The sequence below is a fragment of the Streptopelia decaocto genome (genome assembly GCF_964273445.1).
Source record: "Streptopelia decaocto genome assembly, chromosome: 21".
In the NCBI taxonomy this organism is placed as follows: Eukaryota; Metazoa; Chordata; class Aves; order Columbiformes; family Columbidae; genus Streptopelia; species Streptopelia decaocto.
Window position 1 is genome coordinate 3,031,505 of NC_138676.1, and position 16,255 is coordinate 3,047,759.

General features: G+C 43.7%; 1 protein-coding gene and 1 long non-coding RNA gene across 11 annotated transcripts in view; one reads left to right on the forward strand and one right to left on the reverse strand.

The window, feature by feature from the left end:
* Positions 1-945: 945 nt before the first annotated feature.
* Positions 946-12,925, reverse strand: LOC309448815. 2 transcript variants are annotated; one of them, XR_014185857.1, is made up of 5 exons: positions 12,817-12,925; positions 12,032-12,126; positions 7,293-7,411; positions 2,477-2,586; positions 946-1,643 (listed from the first exon to the last, which is right to left on the reverse strand). It is a non-coding gene; the product is annotated as an uncharacterized lncRNA (long non-coding RNA). The 2 variants fall into 2 exon arrangements; XR_014185858.1 differs by having other exon boundaries at positions 12,032-12,120; positions 12,817-12,919.
* Positions 12,141-16,255, forward strand: part of PRDM10 (PR/SET domain 10) — a 36,727-nt gene continuing 32,612 nt past the window's right edge. For 5 of the 9 annotated variants that reach the window (XM_082070576.1, XM_082070584.1, XM_082070586.1 and 2 more), the window contains exon 1: positions 14,930-15,484. The gene's annotated coding sequence lies outside the window, so the exon portion shown is untranslated. Of the gene's footprint in view, positions 12,278-14,339; positions 14,431-14,929; positions 15,485-16,255 lie in introns of those variants that run through there. The other 4 variants (XM_082070579.1, XM_082070582.1, XM_082070580.1 and 1 more) reach the window with 4 other exon arrangements.

Sequence of the window (16,255 nt, forward strand, 5' to 3'; positions counted from 1 at the left end):
AGTTAATATCAGCCCTTCAGAGCTACCAAGCACAGCTACAAAACATTCATAAATTAGTCCCTTTTTATTATTTTCTTTGGCTTCTACAATGAGAACGTACATCAATCAGTTCAGGGATGACAAGTTCCCATCTTGGTTTCGGTGGCCAGAATATTTTTAGACATAACACCTTTAAAAACATGATATAAATCAATATACTCTAGATTTCTGCTTTTTTTTAAGCAACATCAATCAGTGAACATATTAGAATGACATCAGAAAAATATTACCTATGTATTCACTTTCAATTTTGTATGAAAATACATAAAGTGCTTAACTTGGAGTGAAGAAAAATGTCACATAGTTATAAAACATTCCCATTCTCAACTTCCAAATTCTTTAGTGTCTCTTACAAGCCCTATTTTCTGAAATAGTTGAAGGGAATATTGCTGAAATGTTGCAGATGGGGGTAAATCTGTACGATAGATCAATAAGCTGCCCAGTTTTAATTAAAGCAGCTGACTTGTCCACTAGTCACTTATTACAGTCTCTTTTTTATGGTATTTGAAAACACTTAAATCTCTTTTACTGCAGTCTTCTGGCATATATAATTTTCTTTCCAACTTGGCCAAATTCAGTTGGAAAATGGAGTTAACAGACCCTTTTTTGAAAACTGATACATTTTAATGTAAATATTTTATTGTGCAATATGAATACCTGAGTAAATATTCTGAGTTAAGCTTTTCCCTTTTCTTAAAAAAGGGAAGTATTTTTCTTTCTTCCCTGGCCAAAACAAGCTCTTTATACATCTTTAAATAGAGGCTTTCATTTGACATTGAATTTATATAGTATCTAGAATACTATATAAATTAATACACTTTTAATACTTAATATTTACATTGTGCTTGGCGAGTATTAATTAATGTTCACAACCCCTCTGAGCTAATGCATTTGTAGGATGGTGAAAAAGCTGAAAAAACACGCAAAAAAGATTGTTACTTGGGGGTATATGAAGACCTGAATTTTGGGGCACAGCAGAAACTGAAGGAATTGGCTGCAGGTTACCAAAGACCCATTGAAATCAAGACACAAATGTCCAAGTGCAGAGGGTGCGCAACGTTTGATGGCACTCGGAGTCTGAATTTCCACAGCCATGTGGTGCCAGTGTCAGAGCAACCAAAATAAACCTCATCTTCTGCCTCCACATATCCAGATACACTCATTTTTGGTAGGATGGTGGCTGTTAACACAATAAAAAGGAACATCCCCCTAGCAGAGGCATGATGTACCAAACAGATACTCAATTCGCTTTGGAATATTTTTACTGAGACAGCTTTGATTACAAGCATCATCCTTATTTTTTCCAAAAAGTCCATCAGCAATGAGAGGAATGAAGGAAACCATGGAAGAAACTGGGCTTAAGGTATAAGGTGTGCGCAGAGGATGGAAATGTTCCATAGAATAAGGGTAAAAGAAAAGATGGAGAGACCTTCTGAGCAACGGGAGTTTAAAAGAGGAAGGTGATTCTTATGGGAATACTGTGGAGTTTTAGAAAAGCGAAAGGATGGAGAATAAATACGAGGGGATGCATTGCAAGTGGAGTCGTACCTTACAAACAGAATAAAAGGAGTAAATGCAGGCAGGAGGAAAACCAGCACAGGAACCTGTGAAAAGAAAGGGACACAGTCAATAGTGGTTGACAACTAACCGTTCTGATTCTGCTCAAAGACATATTTAAATGGGCTTGGCAGGGAAGGCAGGAAAGTCTTTCCTTTATAGTATCGATGAGTCCCTAACTCCTGATGGTAATTTTCTGAGATTTTATCAGCAGTTTGTGTTGTGTTCATCTCAACAGCGTGTAACAGGAAGCAGTTATACCATTAATTCCCCTTCTTTTAGGTTTAGAAATATTACTGCTTTGCTGAAGCACACTAGCACAGAAAAGGTGGTAATGCACTGGAAAATGAGAAATATAATACATCAATCGAGGATGCTGAAGGTGAGTACAACAAGAACATGGCTGCTTGAGGAAGCTGCTGCTCCACCAGTGCTCTGAAAATGAATTGTAGCATCGGGAAAACGCACTAAGTCTGTGATCTCCTCTCATTTTCTAGATGGAGGGCAAAACCAATGATCACAGCGAATTTAACTGGACAATTTGTTTGTCTGAAGAGGAATATTACCCAAGACAAATGCAGCATCTCAAAGACACAAGCAATCCTTTTCAGAATAGATTTGCACATCTGAAGGATCCACTATCCAGGAAAGGAAATTACCTCTAATACATAATTCAATAGAGTAACGATAGCCCACACTCAGATTTAGGATCCCAAATGCAAGAAAAGAAGGGAGTGTAACCACCTTTTTAGCTAACGATCAGTTTGCAGAATATACAGTCTGCGTATTTACACTGCTCCTTTCTTCTCTCCAGGTGGATCCAAGGCTTTGGGCACTGGCGGGATCCTGACACAGAAAAACACCTTGTGCTGACACTAACCTCAGCCTCTGAAGGTGGCAGGATCAGTTGTTCCCCTATCAAGCCAAGCAAATAATTCCAACTTCAGTGGGCTGAGCAGCACAGTTTGCAGTAGAGAAGCCATGCAAGAGCTAAAAGATAAAAAACAACCCACAATTAAAAAGAATCCACCAACAACCGAGCGTATTTTCCACAGATATTGGCTCATTATGATGCTGAGATTTCTCCTGTTGTCCTTGGGCAACATTTCTTTCCTCTCCCCTCATCTGCTTGCCAGTCTCATTTCAGCGGTGTGAAAGGTCGTTCATTTTATAGAGGTCTCCCATGAAGGATGAAAATTCAAATATGTTCTAATTAGCTGCGGTTCCACATAAGTCAGTATTATTGCAGCTTTTATATTACCTCTGAATTTGTCCCACAAATGTGCGTGTCAAATATTACAGTAGAATGATAAATGGTATCACACATAATGGAAGGATTAAGTGTTGATGCAGGGGAGTTGCTCCAAAGGAACAATTTTTACTTCTTTCCACTCATAATTTATTTTTGTCCCATGCTGTAAAAGAAACCTGAAATTGAAAATAAAAATGGCTTGTGCTACTGGCAAGCAAAAGAAGAGATCTGATTCACGATTGAATTCTTCATTCAGTATTCATTGGCGGATTAAAAGCCAAATCATCTTAAACAAACGGCACGGCAATGAGCAACGTCGAATCTAAAAACCTCAGGACTTGTCCTGCTGAATAAATGTAGAATCATTTCCAGCAGCTTTGAAGATAAGTGCAATTCAATAACAAAAAGAAGTACCCCCTCCCTCTGTAATCAGCTGTGATTCAGAGCCTGTTACATCAGGTATCGTGGAATAACCTGCGCTGACAAGCTCATTTGTGGCACTCACCGGAGCCACCTTTGATTTCGCGCCCCCTCCATCGCTCATTTGCACAGTTACTCAGTTTGCAAGCAAGGGTGTGTGAGGAAGCAACTTATGGATAATACGGAATTGTAAAATATGTCTAAGAGACATGTCATGCCTGATACTGCACAGCTTCATTACTGGGAACTGTTGTTTTCCATCAGCTGTGCAATACTTCCAAGTCCTTATTTTTCTGATGCACTTAAAAGCAAATTAACCCCACCAAAAATCCCCTCCTTACTCATTGTGATTTCAGCACAGCCAGCTGCAGGTTGCATCATTCTATTTAAACAATCATTAAGGCACAATTTCCTGTTGCAATCATCATTAGAAGGCTCATAGCTCCCAACCACCCCATCGTCCTTCTTATGTCAGCATAGGAATATTTAGTTTCCTGAAATGCGCAGCCTGGAGACAAGGGTATCACCAGACCACACTTTGGGAAGGAGCGGAGGGGTCTTGTGCTGATTAGCAGCCAGGTCTTCACCACAAAAAGGGAAAAAAAAGGCATAAGGATAAAAAAAATCAGTGGTATTTGGAATTCCCATGCACAGGAATTGGTATTTGCAGACATTGCTCTACAGCTTTCAATTTCAACACCCTAAATACAGCTTGCTCCCTAGCGCTATTTATTTGTAAACTCATTTAACCTTGGACACAGTTCTTTGGAGTTTCACAACTGATTTTTTACTATAATTTTCCCCCACTCATGGGGAGAGAGTTGCCTGTGCTCAAGCCATCCATGTTTGCTAAAGGTTGAAGGTCCTTTTCCCCCGCAATACTGAAAAGGCCAGTTTGCAGGAGAGCTTCTCAGCAATACCAGCGTATTCTGCATTTTATGAAGCAAATTACAAAGCTCCTTCCAAGTCCAGGTTTTCCAGCCTCACCTCAAGCCATTAGGTCGACTCCCTGAGGTCTCTCCCGAGATGCAGCTCATTGGCCAAGTTACATAAAAGGCGTCTTAAGTCAAGCACTCCACTGAGGTTTGAGTTTTCCCTTTAAAATGCAAATGGCCGGTAGTTAATTCCCTTTCAGGATTTAGGGGCTGAATTTAAAATGGGAAATGATGATACAAAAATATACTTCAGAAAGCATTGCAGTATGAGCAATGCAACATTTGCCACACGAATACAGATTCTTCTGGTCAGCCAGATATCTTCATTTATCTGCATTTTAACAGTTTCCCTCAAAACTGCTGTTGGCCACCGTTTCCCTCAATGCGTTACCAGCGTAGTCTCAGTGGACTACAATGAGGGCAAAATTTGACCATGTTTTCTATTTTTTTTTTAAATGTCGTATATCAGCACACTTGAATATATCAATATTCTATCAGGCATTACAAATATCTCCCTCTTCTCTGCTAAAAAGCCTATTGAGACCTTTTGCACATAGCTGAAAATACAGCTGGATACCAGACCCGTTCGCCAGCTCCTTTGGTGACTGGAAAGGCTAAAAAGCTACCCAAAGAAGTGTTTACTTAGAAAATACATTCAAATTGATATTTACTTACCAATTTCAAAAGGAATGTCTTCCTTTTTGAAAGGAACTTCAAAATGAATGTCTGTCTTTCTCATAATTACTGGTTTACTTCTAAGGAGTGGGGGGAAATAGCCATATCGAATTATGTCCTTAGATTAATTTATGCTTAGACACACAGAATTATCCCTACAACCTTACAGGGACCTGGGGGATGTGAAAAGCTTTAACCTGCATTTCAAATTCCGAGCACTCCGCTCCTTGTGTGATCAGAGCTCGACTATCTCAGCTGGGCTCCTTCTATTTGTTCTGTCTCCTGGAAAATATACCTTTACGTAACCCTTCCAAAGGATTCGTTTCTCTGCACACAGACACCGGCACAAACACATACACCAGTTTTAATACACCTTTATCCTGGTAAAGGATGGAACCATGTCATCGTGATACAAACCCCACAGCTCACGTGTCTAAACTGCAAAGCTTCCAGCCTACACTTGGAAGGAACAAAAGCTGTGATCCAGCTGAAAAACTAGAAATTATTTATATTTGGAGATAAGTTTTTCCTCTGTCTACACAAGAAGAGATAGAATGCACCAAATATCCAAACTTTCCCTTTTTGCCCTTCTTTTGTCTCTGTGTTTTTCTGCAAATCGCATACTGTCCAAGTTCACTCTTTTTTTGTTCCAGACTGACTTTAATCAAAGCCCAGATCTAAAAGTCCCCAAACAACCAACAAAGAATGTATTTCAGTACGTTAAATTTGAGAAGGCACAATAAAGGCTGTGGTATAATACTGTGATATCACTCACAAAGGACTGTTACTCCATTGTGAAGGAAAACAGCATCTGGCACAGGGCAGGAAGTAATTTCCCAAAAAAAAAAGCATTTGAGAAGTATAGCAATGAAAAATAACTTTATGGCTACATAAGTTGGTCTCTTTAATAAAGGTTTTTGTATTGTGAAAATATTTCTTTGAAGTAAGGGAAGGAAAAATGCCACACACGTTAAGTCTTTTTTCGGCCTTCAACTCAAACGTTTGCCAGCAGTTTGCAACAATTGCGTGATTCACTATTGAGTATTTAATCCTGAAAGATGCCTGCACTCTGTAGACGGCTCCTTTATTCACAGAATGTCAGGGACTGGAAGGGACCTGGAAAGCTCATCCAGGTCAATCCCCCCATGGAGCAGGAACACCCAGATGAGGTTACACAGGAAGGTGTCCAGGCGGGTTGGAATGTCTGCAGAGAAGGAGACTCCACAACCCCCCTGGGCAGCCTGGGCCAGGCTCTGCCACCCTCACTGAGAAGTTTCTTCCCAAATTTAAGTGGAACCTCTTGTGTTGCAGTTTGAACCCATTACCCCTTGTCCTATCATTGGTTGTCACCCAGAAGAGCCTGGCTCCATCCTCCTGACACTCCCCCTTTAGATATCTGTAACCAGGAATGAGGTCACCCCTCAGTGTCCTCTTGTCCAGCTCCAGAGCCCCAGCTCCCTCAGCCTTTCCTCACACGGGAGATGCTCCACTCCCTTCAGCATCTTGGTGGCTGCGCTGGACTCTCTCCAGCAGTTCCCTGTCCTGCTGGAACTGAGGGGCCACAGCTGGACACAAGATTCCAGGTGTGGTCTCCCCAGGGCAGAGCAGAGGGGCAGGAGAACCTCTCTGACCTACTGACCACCCCCTTCTAACCCACCCCAGGTCCCATTGGCTTCCTGGCCACAAGGGCCCAGTGCTGGCTCATGGTCACCCTGCTGTCCCCAGGACCCCCAGGTCCCTTTCCCCTCGCTGCTCTCTAATAATTCATCTTTATTTTGTATTTTTAATGCTGTCAACCAACACATCAGCTGTTAAAGAAAACCTGGTAAAAAACTATGAAAGGAGATAAACCCCCAGCAGGTGTTACAGAAATACTGAATTGTCTTTTGGTCTTAATTACACTTTTAATGTGCTTTTGCTGTGTTGCACTTGCTTTACACTGAATGAAACGCCATTTTGTAAAGTTTTTTTTCTGCCCTTGTTATTGCTGTGATCTTTTATTATTCAGGTATGTCCACTAAGTGGCCAATTTCAAAGCATTTTGAAAATCAGGGGGCAAATTTCGGGATAAAACTTTCAGCCCAGCCCTTACCTGAGCTCCCATAGTAGCTTTAAAAACAGTGTTCCCAAGCAAATGGGTTTTATAGCACTGGGAAACATCAATTCCACTCCAAGAGCAAAACTTTTGAAACAAATCTCCAGAAAAGTCCCTGCAAAATTCCAGCAGAGCAAACCTGACAGGAGACGCACAAGCACTCTCAGCTGGAACTGCAGCGAGTATTCATGCTCAGGCGAGCAAATCCTGAATTTTTCCACCGCACACAGGGTTACAAGAGTTCAAAGCACCAGTTGAACGATTCTGGAATAACAGGGAGATTTTAAGTCCTGTGTTTGAAAGAACACTCTCACCTTACCCTGGCAATCCACCTCTGTTTTGAGTCACGCTGGCCAGGTGCCCGGGCACACCTGGAATATGCAACATTCGGGTGCACCTGAATAACATCACAGGAGCCCTGGCAATGAGGAATATTTCCTGTAAGAAAAAGAAAAGAAAACCAATGCAGACGAGTGAAAATAATTGGGTTATGTTGCATTCACTGAAAGATTTTAGGGAAGCAGAGCGAGGTGTTGTTTCTTCTGCCTTCATCCCTCCTCCGGTGTCATTGGTCTGACACACAGTGGAAGATCCACCAGAATTCTCTGCTCTATACAGCAATTTTTCATGTTTTCTGCCCAGCAGCAGGAGTTTTTCATTTGTAGCCATCCGCACCAGGGCAGAGGCTGCAGCTCCAACCCCGCCAGCTGTCTCCAATGATACCGTTTTCTTTTTGTCCCCTGGAGAGATAAGGCAGCATTGAATTCACTGACAAATCCTAGCATTTGCTATACATTCATTTTATTTGATACCTATGACACTTGTTTTCAAAGGCATTCAGGTATCAGCCTCAAGCGTGGGTGGAATACACTTACTTTTCAGGCTCGGTTTAGTTTTAAAACATCTCCTCCTTAAAACACATCAGTCACTAAAGCAAAAATTCCTCTTCTACTGGAACAACGATCCTCTTGAACACAACTTCCAACTGCAGAGAACTGCTCTGCAAGAGCATTTTGAATGTAATCTGAGGTTACATTAAAATTAATACAGCCCCACACTGCTGCAGGTCAGGCACTCAAACAGGACACAAGGTGTTGCTAATAATGCAGCACCAGTAATGGTGTAAACATGCATTTTCTCCTACTCAAGGACAAAAATTTCCAGAACCCTGGGAAAAAGTTTCAGCAATATTTTTATCTTAATATCCTAACTTCATAATTGTTATGCTAGAAAATTAACACACAACTTGAAAATGTGGCAAGGAGTGACTCAAACACCAAAAGAAAAGTTATGCGCACAGCCTCTTCAATATCATAAATTAATTTTAACTAAACCTATAGAATTTTAATAAATATAATAAGAGCACAAACACAATATTTAGGGCCAACTCTAAAAAGAAAACCCCAAAATTTTACCTAAAACCAAAAAGGGGACAAAGCTTAAGCTGTAGCACCAAGAAGCCACAGAAAGCCTTGGGAGAGACCTGAGGACATTAATAAACCCTCCTGATCCTGAGCAGCTTCACCTGGAGCTCCCACCCATGTGGGCAGCAGCTCTATTTAAGCCGAGCTCAGGGACCTCATTCTTTATTTAAGAGAACCCAGTGAAGCCTTGGGGTCTGGCTTAAGGATGGTTGTACCTGGATGTAGTTTTTTAATCATACTTCCCAGCTTTATCTTGGGTATATTTCATTATTCTGGCTTTAGTAAGTGTTTATTGGATTTTTTTTTGTCTAGTTTTCCTTGTACTTACCAGCCTGTGTTGTGATTTGTAGGTTTAATTCTTGCTGGGAGCTTAAACCTGTCTTACTCTCTTAAATTTGCCTGATGATCTGGGTTTTTAAATCATCCGCAATGTCTTCCCTAGATAAACTTTCTTCAACTGTTGTTGGTGAGTGTTTTCACCGCCTTAGAAATCCAGATTTTGGGGTAAGAGCTCAAAACATTTTAGGAAAAGCTTTTTACCCTTAAAGCCAAACAATGGTCTCTAAGGCTCTTTTTGGAAATGCACTGCATAATCTAGAAGCTGCCTTTTAAAAGCCATGTTGCTCTAATCTACTGGAGTGAAACAGATGGGGAATGGGGAGTACCTTATACAGGAAAACATAAAAGAAATAGGGTTTGTTTAAGCAAAGAAAATAAACTTTAGGAGAGGTTGTGACTGCTGCCTATAAATATATCAGAAGAGTAAACATTAGGGAAATAAAAGTCCCCTATTTAAACTGCATAAAAATGTTGGCATGAGAACAGATAAGTAGAAAAAGACCCTAAAAAAAACCCAAACTTGTGTTCAGTGACATTTTTAGTCTCTTGTTCATGGCTGCAAGAACAAAAATCTCTGCATTGATGTTCCTATTGCTTATGTTTCTTATTAAATATTGGGGATAAATGGTATTTGGGTAGCAGGCAAAAGGGCAGCATGTGCATGCGATTAAATGTCTTCTCTAATGGTCCGTGCCATTTAGCTTGAAGTAACACCACTTGTAAAATTTTAAGATAATTAGGTAGATGCCATTAAAACACAGTAACATGCAAAGTTCTTTTAGTTACACCTTTCCTTGCAATACAAGGGTGTTAATTCAGCTTGTTTAAAAAAAACTTGAACTTTGTGGTGTGGAAATGGCCCTAAGAACCAATATAGGTTAGCTTTGTATGCATTCTATGTGATGATATTTAACTAAATATATTGTGGCTTGCTCATAATCAGTAAAGTCATATCATTACTTCCAGCTTGTTCTGTGTTCTCTGTGCAGGATGCAAAGTAATTACATTTTGGCTGTGTTATAATTTAGTGGGTTTGAACAGCGACATGGAGGGAGCTGAAGTTTTTCCATCTTCAGGCATCACCTGCTTCTATAAATCCAATGAGTCTACAGCACTGGAGTATTTTTCTCTGTTTTGTTCTATGTGCTTCTCAAAAGGGGAATAATGTCATGAAGAAAAAATCAAATAATGCCAAGAAAATTGGAAACCAAGAGGAACAGACAGGAAAAAAAGAAATAGAAAAGCTTTCTAGGAAAGAAGGGAAGAGACAAAACAGGCAAGAAAGGACATGGGCTGTGCTGATATAGCAAAATACAAACAAGGTGATGCAGAAATGGAGATAGAGGCCCAGGAGATGAGGGGGGGAAAGCAAGATTTAATGAAGTGTTGCAGCGCTGTTCAAGACAAGGGGAGAAATGATTTTGTGTAGCATATTTGAATTATGAAGATTAGAAATAAATTGACCTAATGTGAAGGGTTTTTTCTGTCTCCGACAGCAGGAGGCTGTTGGAAAAACAAAGCCTGTGCCGGAGCATCAGAAACAAGATGTGGAATGTGGGGAATACAATAGGCATTACATCAGAGCCCAGATACTGCGGGGGATGAATCAGAGCAGCACCGTTTTTCTGCAGCTGGTGGCTTGTTGCATCCACCACATGCTTGCACTGGATTGGTGTTTCCAAATATGAGACAGAAAAAAAACCCCACCAACCTGTGGAATAGCTTTTGGAACATGTCCCATGTATGAGGAAAGGACAGACCGGAGGTCCTGTGCTGGTTTGCGCCCAATTACCTGGGAACATGGCACAACAGCCTGTTTGTGTCAGAGCCAGGACACCTTCAAACTGGGAGGGAGACTCTATAAAGCAGTTTTGTTTGGTCTTGCGTATTTCCTTGTGCTATTTGTTAACCACAATGTTTCAGCATGAGATAATGAAATTGAAACTGTTTATATAGGCTAGAGGAATAAATTGGCTCCATAACTTTCCTCATTCAAATTTAGAGTGTCAAGCAATATGGTGGAATGAAACAACCTGCGTAACTAATTCTGCTCACTTCGGTTTCCAAATTCTTTCTTATCTAATAACTTCAGCTTATTAAGCACAAGTTACAAATGAAGATGCAAGTTTTCTAACTTGATTGCTCATGGAAGGGATGGGTCAGTGTGATGGAATGATTTAAATATACACCTGCACCTCTTAATTTAAAAGATTAGATCAGGCTTTTAAAAGACAGGTCTAGTGGAGAAGGGCACTTAATTGCATTGAGATCTGACTCTCTTGCTTTTCTCCCAGGGCAGAGTATGAGCAGAAAGCGTTTTTGTAAGAGCAGTGATTTCCCTTTCTCCATTGCTGGGTTCTGGGTCAGTTTTATTACATGTGTGCACAAGTGCAGCTTATGAAGCCATCTGGAATAAACTCTTAAGGTACAAAACACAGTCTTACTTAAGAAATTGAATAGCTTTCTGAGCATATGCTAGTTACAAATAAGGAATACGAAAAGCAGTATTTTTCCATGCCACTGTAACACAAACACCTCTTTAAGAAGAACATAAAGAACTGTACAGCAATAACCCCACTGGAATGATCAATTAGTTAAGTTTCTGAACAACAGTAATTATTATCCTTCTCTGAGCTGACATTTAGGACTTGGGCACATATGCCACACACACACACACAAAAGTGCCAGTCTGAGTCACTTAAAGCAGAAGGAGCCCTTTTGGGGGCATTTCCTCAGGGGCTGACCCTTGATAAATATTAATAGCTCCTTCGGTTGTTAAACTATATCAGTAAAATTACAGTGAAATGTGCTGGGCTCCCATTTTTTGATACAATTTTAAATAATTATACCGGGGGAGGGAGGACAGAGGGGGCTCCAGAGCATCTCGGCTGGAGGCCCAGGAGGGATCTAGGGCAGATGGACCTGGCACCTCCCCTGCCGTGTGGAAGGGGGTATACGACCGGCCCCCAAACCCCGATCAATCACTGCACGTCACTCGGAGACCGCCCCTCCCCTCCTCCCCGCCGGCAGGGGGCGCCCCGCCCTCCCCTCCGCCCTCCCAGCAGGGGGCGCCGCTCGCGTCCCCCTCGCGTTCCGTCCCCAGTAGGGGGGCGGAGCGCCGCGATAAGAGGCGCACTCTGATTGGTGGCAAGGCTCCCTGAGGAGCAGAGCGGGGATGAGAGCGGTGCTCTGATTGGTCGCGGGCACCCGAGGCGGGGAGTAAAGACCCGGGCAGGGGTCCCCCCCCTCCCCTCCCCGTGGATCAGGGCCCCCCCTTGCTCCCAGACCCCCTGACCTGGCTGCCTCCGAGTCTTTTCTCGAGGACTTTTGTGCCCCATCTTCGTAGGCGGAGCGCTTCAGCCAATCAGCGTGCGGCGCCGCGGCCTGTTGCTAGGCAGAATATGGTAATGAGGACTGGGCGGCCGCCCCCCCTCCCGCTCTGCAGCTACCATTGTGAGGTGAGGACAGGTGGGGGGGTTTGGGGCCGCAGCGGGGCCGGCGGCGGCGGCCGGGACGCGGCACCCGCATGGGACCCCCTCAGGTAACGCGATGGGACGGTCCGGGAGGGAAGCCCGATACAGGGACGTCGCGGGGAGCCGCCGGGGGTTTTTGGACTTGTTGTTTTAGTCGCACCCAAGATGGCGCCCAGAGCTGGCGGCTCCTTAGAGCTGGGGACGGGATAAACCGTTCGCTCCCGCAAGTGGGGGGTGGGGGAGCAGGGCGCAGTCCCCCCCCGCGGGAGAGGTACAGTCCGCTTCCCCCCGCTTCCCGCCCCAGCTGGGATCCCCTACCCGCCCCGGACAGAGGGAGAAGGGGCTGCCCCCACCCTTGTTTCCCCCCCTCCCTGGATGGTACAGTCCGGACCCCGGCACCTCAATGGCGGGGGGGTGCCGGAGCCATTTTGTTCCCCCCCCATTACTCTGGGCCGCTCGCTCCCCTCGCCCCGTGCTTAGACCAGCTCCCCCACCCTCGGCTGCTGGGCCGTCCCTTCTCCTCCGCCCGTCCTGCGCGGCCTCTCGCGCCAAACCCTGTGTCTCCCCCCACCTCGCCCCAGGGCCGGAGTGGTTGGGGCTGACTGACCGTTGGGCGCGCGATCGGGGGGCACAGATGGCGCCTCGCGCTGCGCCGAGGCCCTGGGGGGGGCTGCGGTGGTTTCTCACAGCGGGGAGCGGTAGCGGGGAGGGTGAGGAGGCACCTGCACCTCCTGATTGGCCGCCTGCCTCGCGCCCCTGCCTCTCATTGGCCTAGTTAGGGGAGGGGGGCGTCGCACCCCCTCTCCGGATTGGCTGCTGTTGATGGCGGCGGTGGGCGCGAAGCTATATAAGGGGGAGAGGGTGGGAAGGGGCCTGTGAGAAGCTATGGTTGCTTGTCCATTGGAGTCCTGATTTATGCACCAATGTCGGCTCCAGTGGGGAAAAGCTTCAAGCCTGGGTGGCTCTGGGGCACGTTGAGGTGGCAGGAAGGGCCTTGTGTGGATGGGTTCATCCGAGGGCAGAGCGGGACCAGGGCGGTGTGTTCAGGCCTTTTGCAGACCTGTCCTGTGTGAGGGGTTTCCATCCATGGAGGGCCTGAAGGACAAGGCGAGGCACATGTGTGAGCAGAAGTAGGTCTGCTAGTGTTGGTCTTAGTGCCAGTGGTGGTGGTTGCCTGTGCCAAAAATACCTGTTGTTGTGGTCTGAGATATGGTTATAGCATGTGGCTGTTCGATCTCGTGGGCTTGTTGCTACCCAGGTTTTGGTGTTGAATTGCTATGTCACCTCTCCCGTACCACTGTTGCATTAAAAATTGCTTAATGGGAGCTTGTTAAATCAGTGTAATGGAAGCAGGAGGCCCTGGTGCTTTCTCTTTCAGAACTATTAATCCTAAGCTATTAACCCCATTTATAGGGTTAGTTTCCATGTACGAGACATTTCAAGCTGTGCACGGTCACCTCTTACCTCTCAACTGCTCATTGCAGATTCTCAGAAGGGGTTTTGTAGGGATCTGTAGACCAGAGTTAAAAACCTGGTTTAGGCTGCTGAGCTTCATAATCCTGAAAATGAAACAAATGGTCAGTATTTGCAATGTGGTTTTTTTGCATCGGTGAACCAACCTGTTTAGTGTATTGTTCGTGTATTTGTGGTTCTTACAGGCTTTTAAAGAATGAATGAGCACAAAGCTGGTTGTCTGTAAGATGCAAGTCAATGTTTCTCTTTCAGAGTTTCAGTGGGAATAGAGACTGTTCTGAACTTTAGTGTTTCTCCTGTTATTTTATCAATGATTGAATTTTATTTTCTTTCTATTGGTTAATTTCCAAGATGAGATGCTAATGAATCATCAACTGATTTTATAAGAGGGTTCTTGGCATCTTTTGTGGAAGCAAAGTAATTGTCAGTCTCAAGCCTAGTAATGCTTTAATTTCTAGGGGAAAAAAAAAGTAAGAGGGTCTATTTCTTGAGTCAATCCTTAAATTCTAGATTGTGATGCTTTTTGGCACTTTCTTTGGCACTTTCTTTGGCATGTTTCTCCTGTGTGTTAGGTGTTTAAAGCAAAGGCAGCTTTATTACCTTGGTTCTAGGATGAGATATTGATGTAATTATTATCTGATGGAATAATTGTTTGTTTTTAGAGAGAAGTGGGTACATAGTGTTGCTTGCTCTCCTCTGGCACCCTCGCTACTGACCTGCATGGGAAATCCTGGGTGAGCTCTCTGAGGTAATTTGCTCTGCACTCAGCAGCTACTCGGAGTGCATTTCTGGCCACCTGCAGCTGCTGCCAGCTGTGTAAACTGAATTTTAATTGGCTTATAAGTGTAGCTAATTACAGAGGTTGTGTTAGTGTTGTGAATTTTGTTTTGACTTAAACATGAGGTCGGGTCAATTTGTCACTTTTATTTCATGCTGGTGAAACACACAGAAATGGAACTTGTGTTGAAGCCCTTAACTGGTGTTATATGTTAAATCCCCACCTGTTTTAATTTACAGATAGTTTGTTTTCTATGGCCTGTAGTACTGCAGGGAAGCAGCTATTCCACAAGAGAGAAGTTGGGATTCTTTTATGTGCAGAAACAACGTATTTTTGTCTTTTGAATTTTAAGAGCTTGGAGCAGAGGGGTGATTTAATGCAAAGGGCTGGGAGAGGGAAGGAAGAGGCTGCACCATCATCCTGCAGGAAGGGGAATAACTGTTTCTGCTAATTGGTAGTAACTTTTGGAAGGGTTACCTGAGTAGGAGAATGGATAAGAGGCAAAAAACTGGCAAGAGGAAGCTGGAGAGGAACCGAGAGATGTGTTGGTAGGGTTTTGTTTTCTTTTGGTAAAACCTGAGAGTGCTTGGGCTCTGTCCCTTTAGGAACAGGATGGTGACACACGTTGAGTACCGTAGGAGAGGACTAGCCTTGACGATCTAAGAAATCTCTTCCAGCTTATTGTTGCTTTGATAGATGTGCCATAAGGATGTAGATATATTGATTAATTATGCACAATTTGAGTAAAGAGCGAGTTTGTTTGGCTGAGCTCTTCTGTTATATGACTAAATAAATTGAAGCCATTTTTTCTTTTGTGGAAATAAATTATCCTTGCTGTCCCAGCCCTAGGTATGATCTCCATTTCTAATTTGCCACTAAAAGAGAAATATTGTGGTTATAGATTACCTGATTGTTAGCATTCAGCCAAAATGCACCGGAGCCAGAGTTCCTTGAAACAGTCTGTGCTGTTGATGGATGGGAGTGCAGAGGAGGAGCCGGCAGTGGTGACTCAGTCCTCAACGAGGTTAGAAACCTTCTTGCTGCAATGAAAGCGCCTTCTTGCCAAGGGATCTCAGGAAATGCACCGGCTCTGCCTTCTAGGCAAGCTGGGGTAATTAACTTAAGTGTGGGACAGAGCTTTTTGCAGACACATGTGATGTTCCGTTTGAGCGTAATCAATCATGTTCATACTAAAAGCTGGAGGAAGACCCATAGTCGTAAAAACCCCCTTTTGTAACAATTCTTGCTGTCCTTGCATATGGTTGGTGGTGGAAGAGAGTGGTCAGTGAGCTCAGTACTTAAAGGATTAAGCTAATAGCTCCGGTTATTATTGCTGCAGGGAACCCCGATCTGTATGCAAGCCTGTTTTACACTGGGGAGTAAATCACATTAGCTGGTTTATGCACCATTATTGTAAAATGGATTCTCATTTGAGATCCTGCAGTGGCTTTATGGCTCCCTGAGCAGGGAGCTGGACTCTTCCCCTTGCCCAGCTTTAATATTCCCCTGTTCTTGTTGCCTCAGAAGGGACAAAAAGGAATATTTGGCAGGCCCTGGCTTGGATCCTTTCTCAGCAAAAGGTCCTTAATTAGACTTGGAGACGTTGTTGCAGGTGAAGTCCCCAGAGATTTTGTCTGTGTATATTCTCGTGTAGTCCCATCATTGAAAGAAACTGTCGTTCCTTAGCAGCAGGTATGTCAAGAAAATGTGGTTACTGTTGATCTTATTTTTTTGGTGGTGCTTCGCTCTGAATTTCAGACATGAGATTTCTTTTGAAGCACTGTGTGAGTTCACT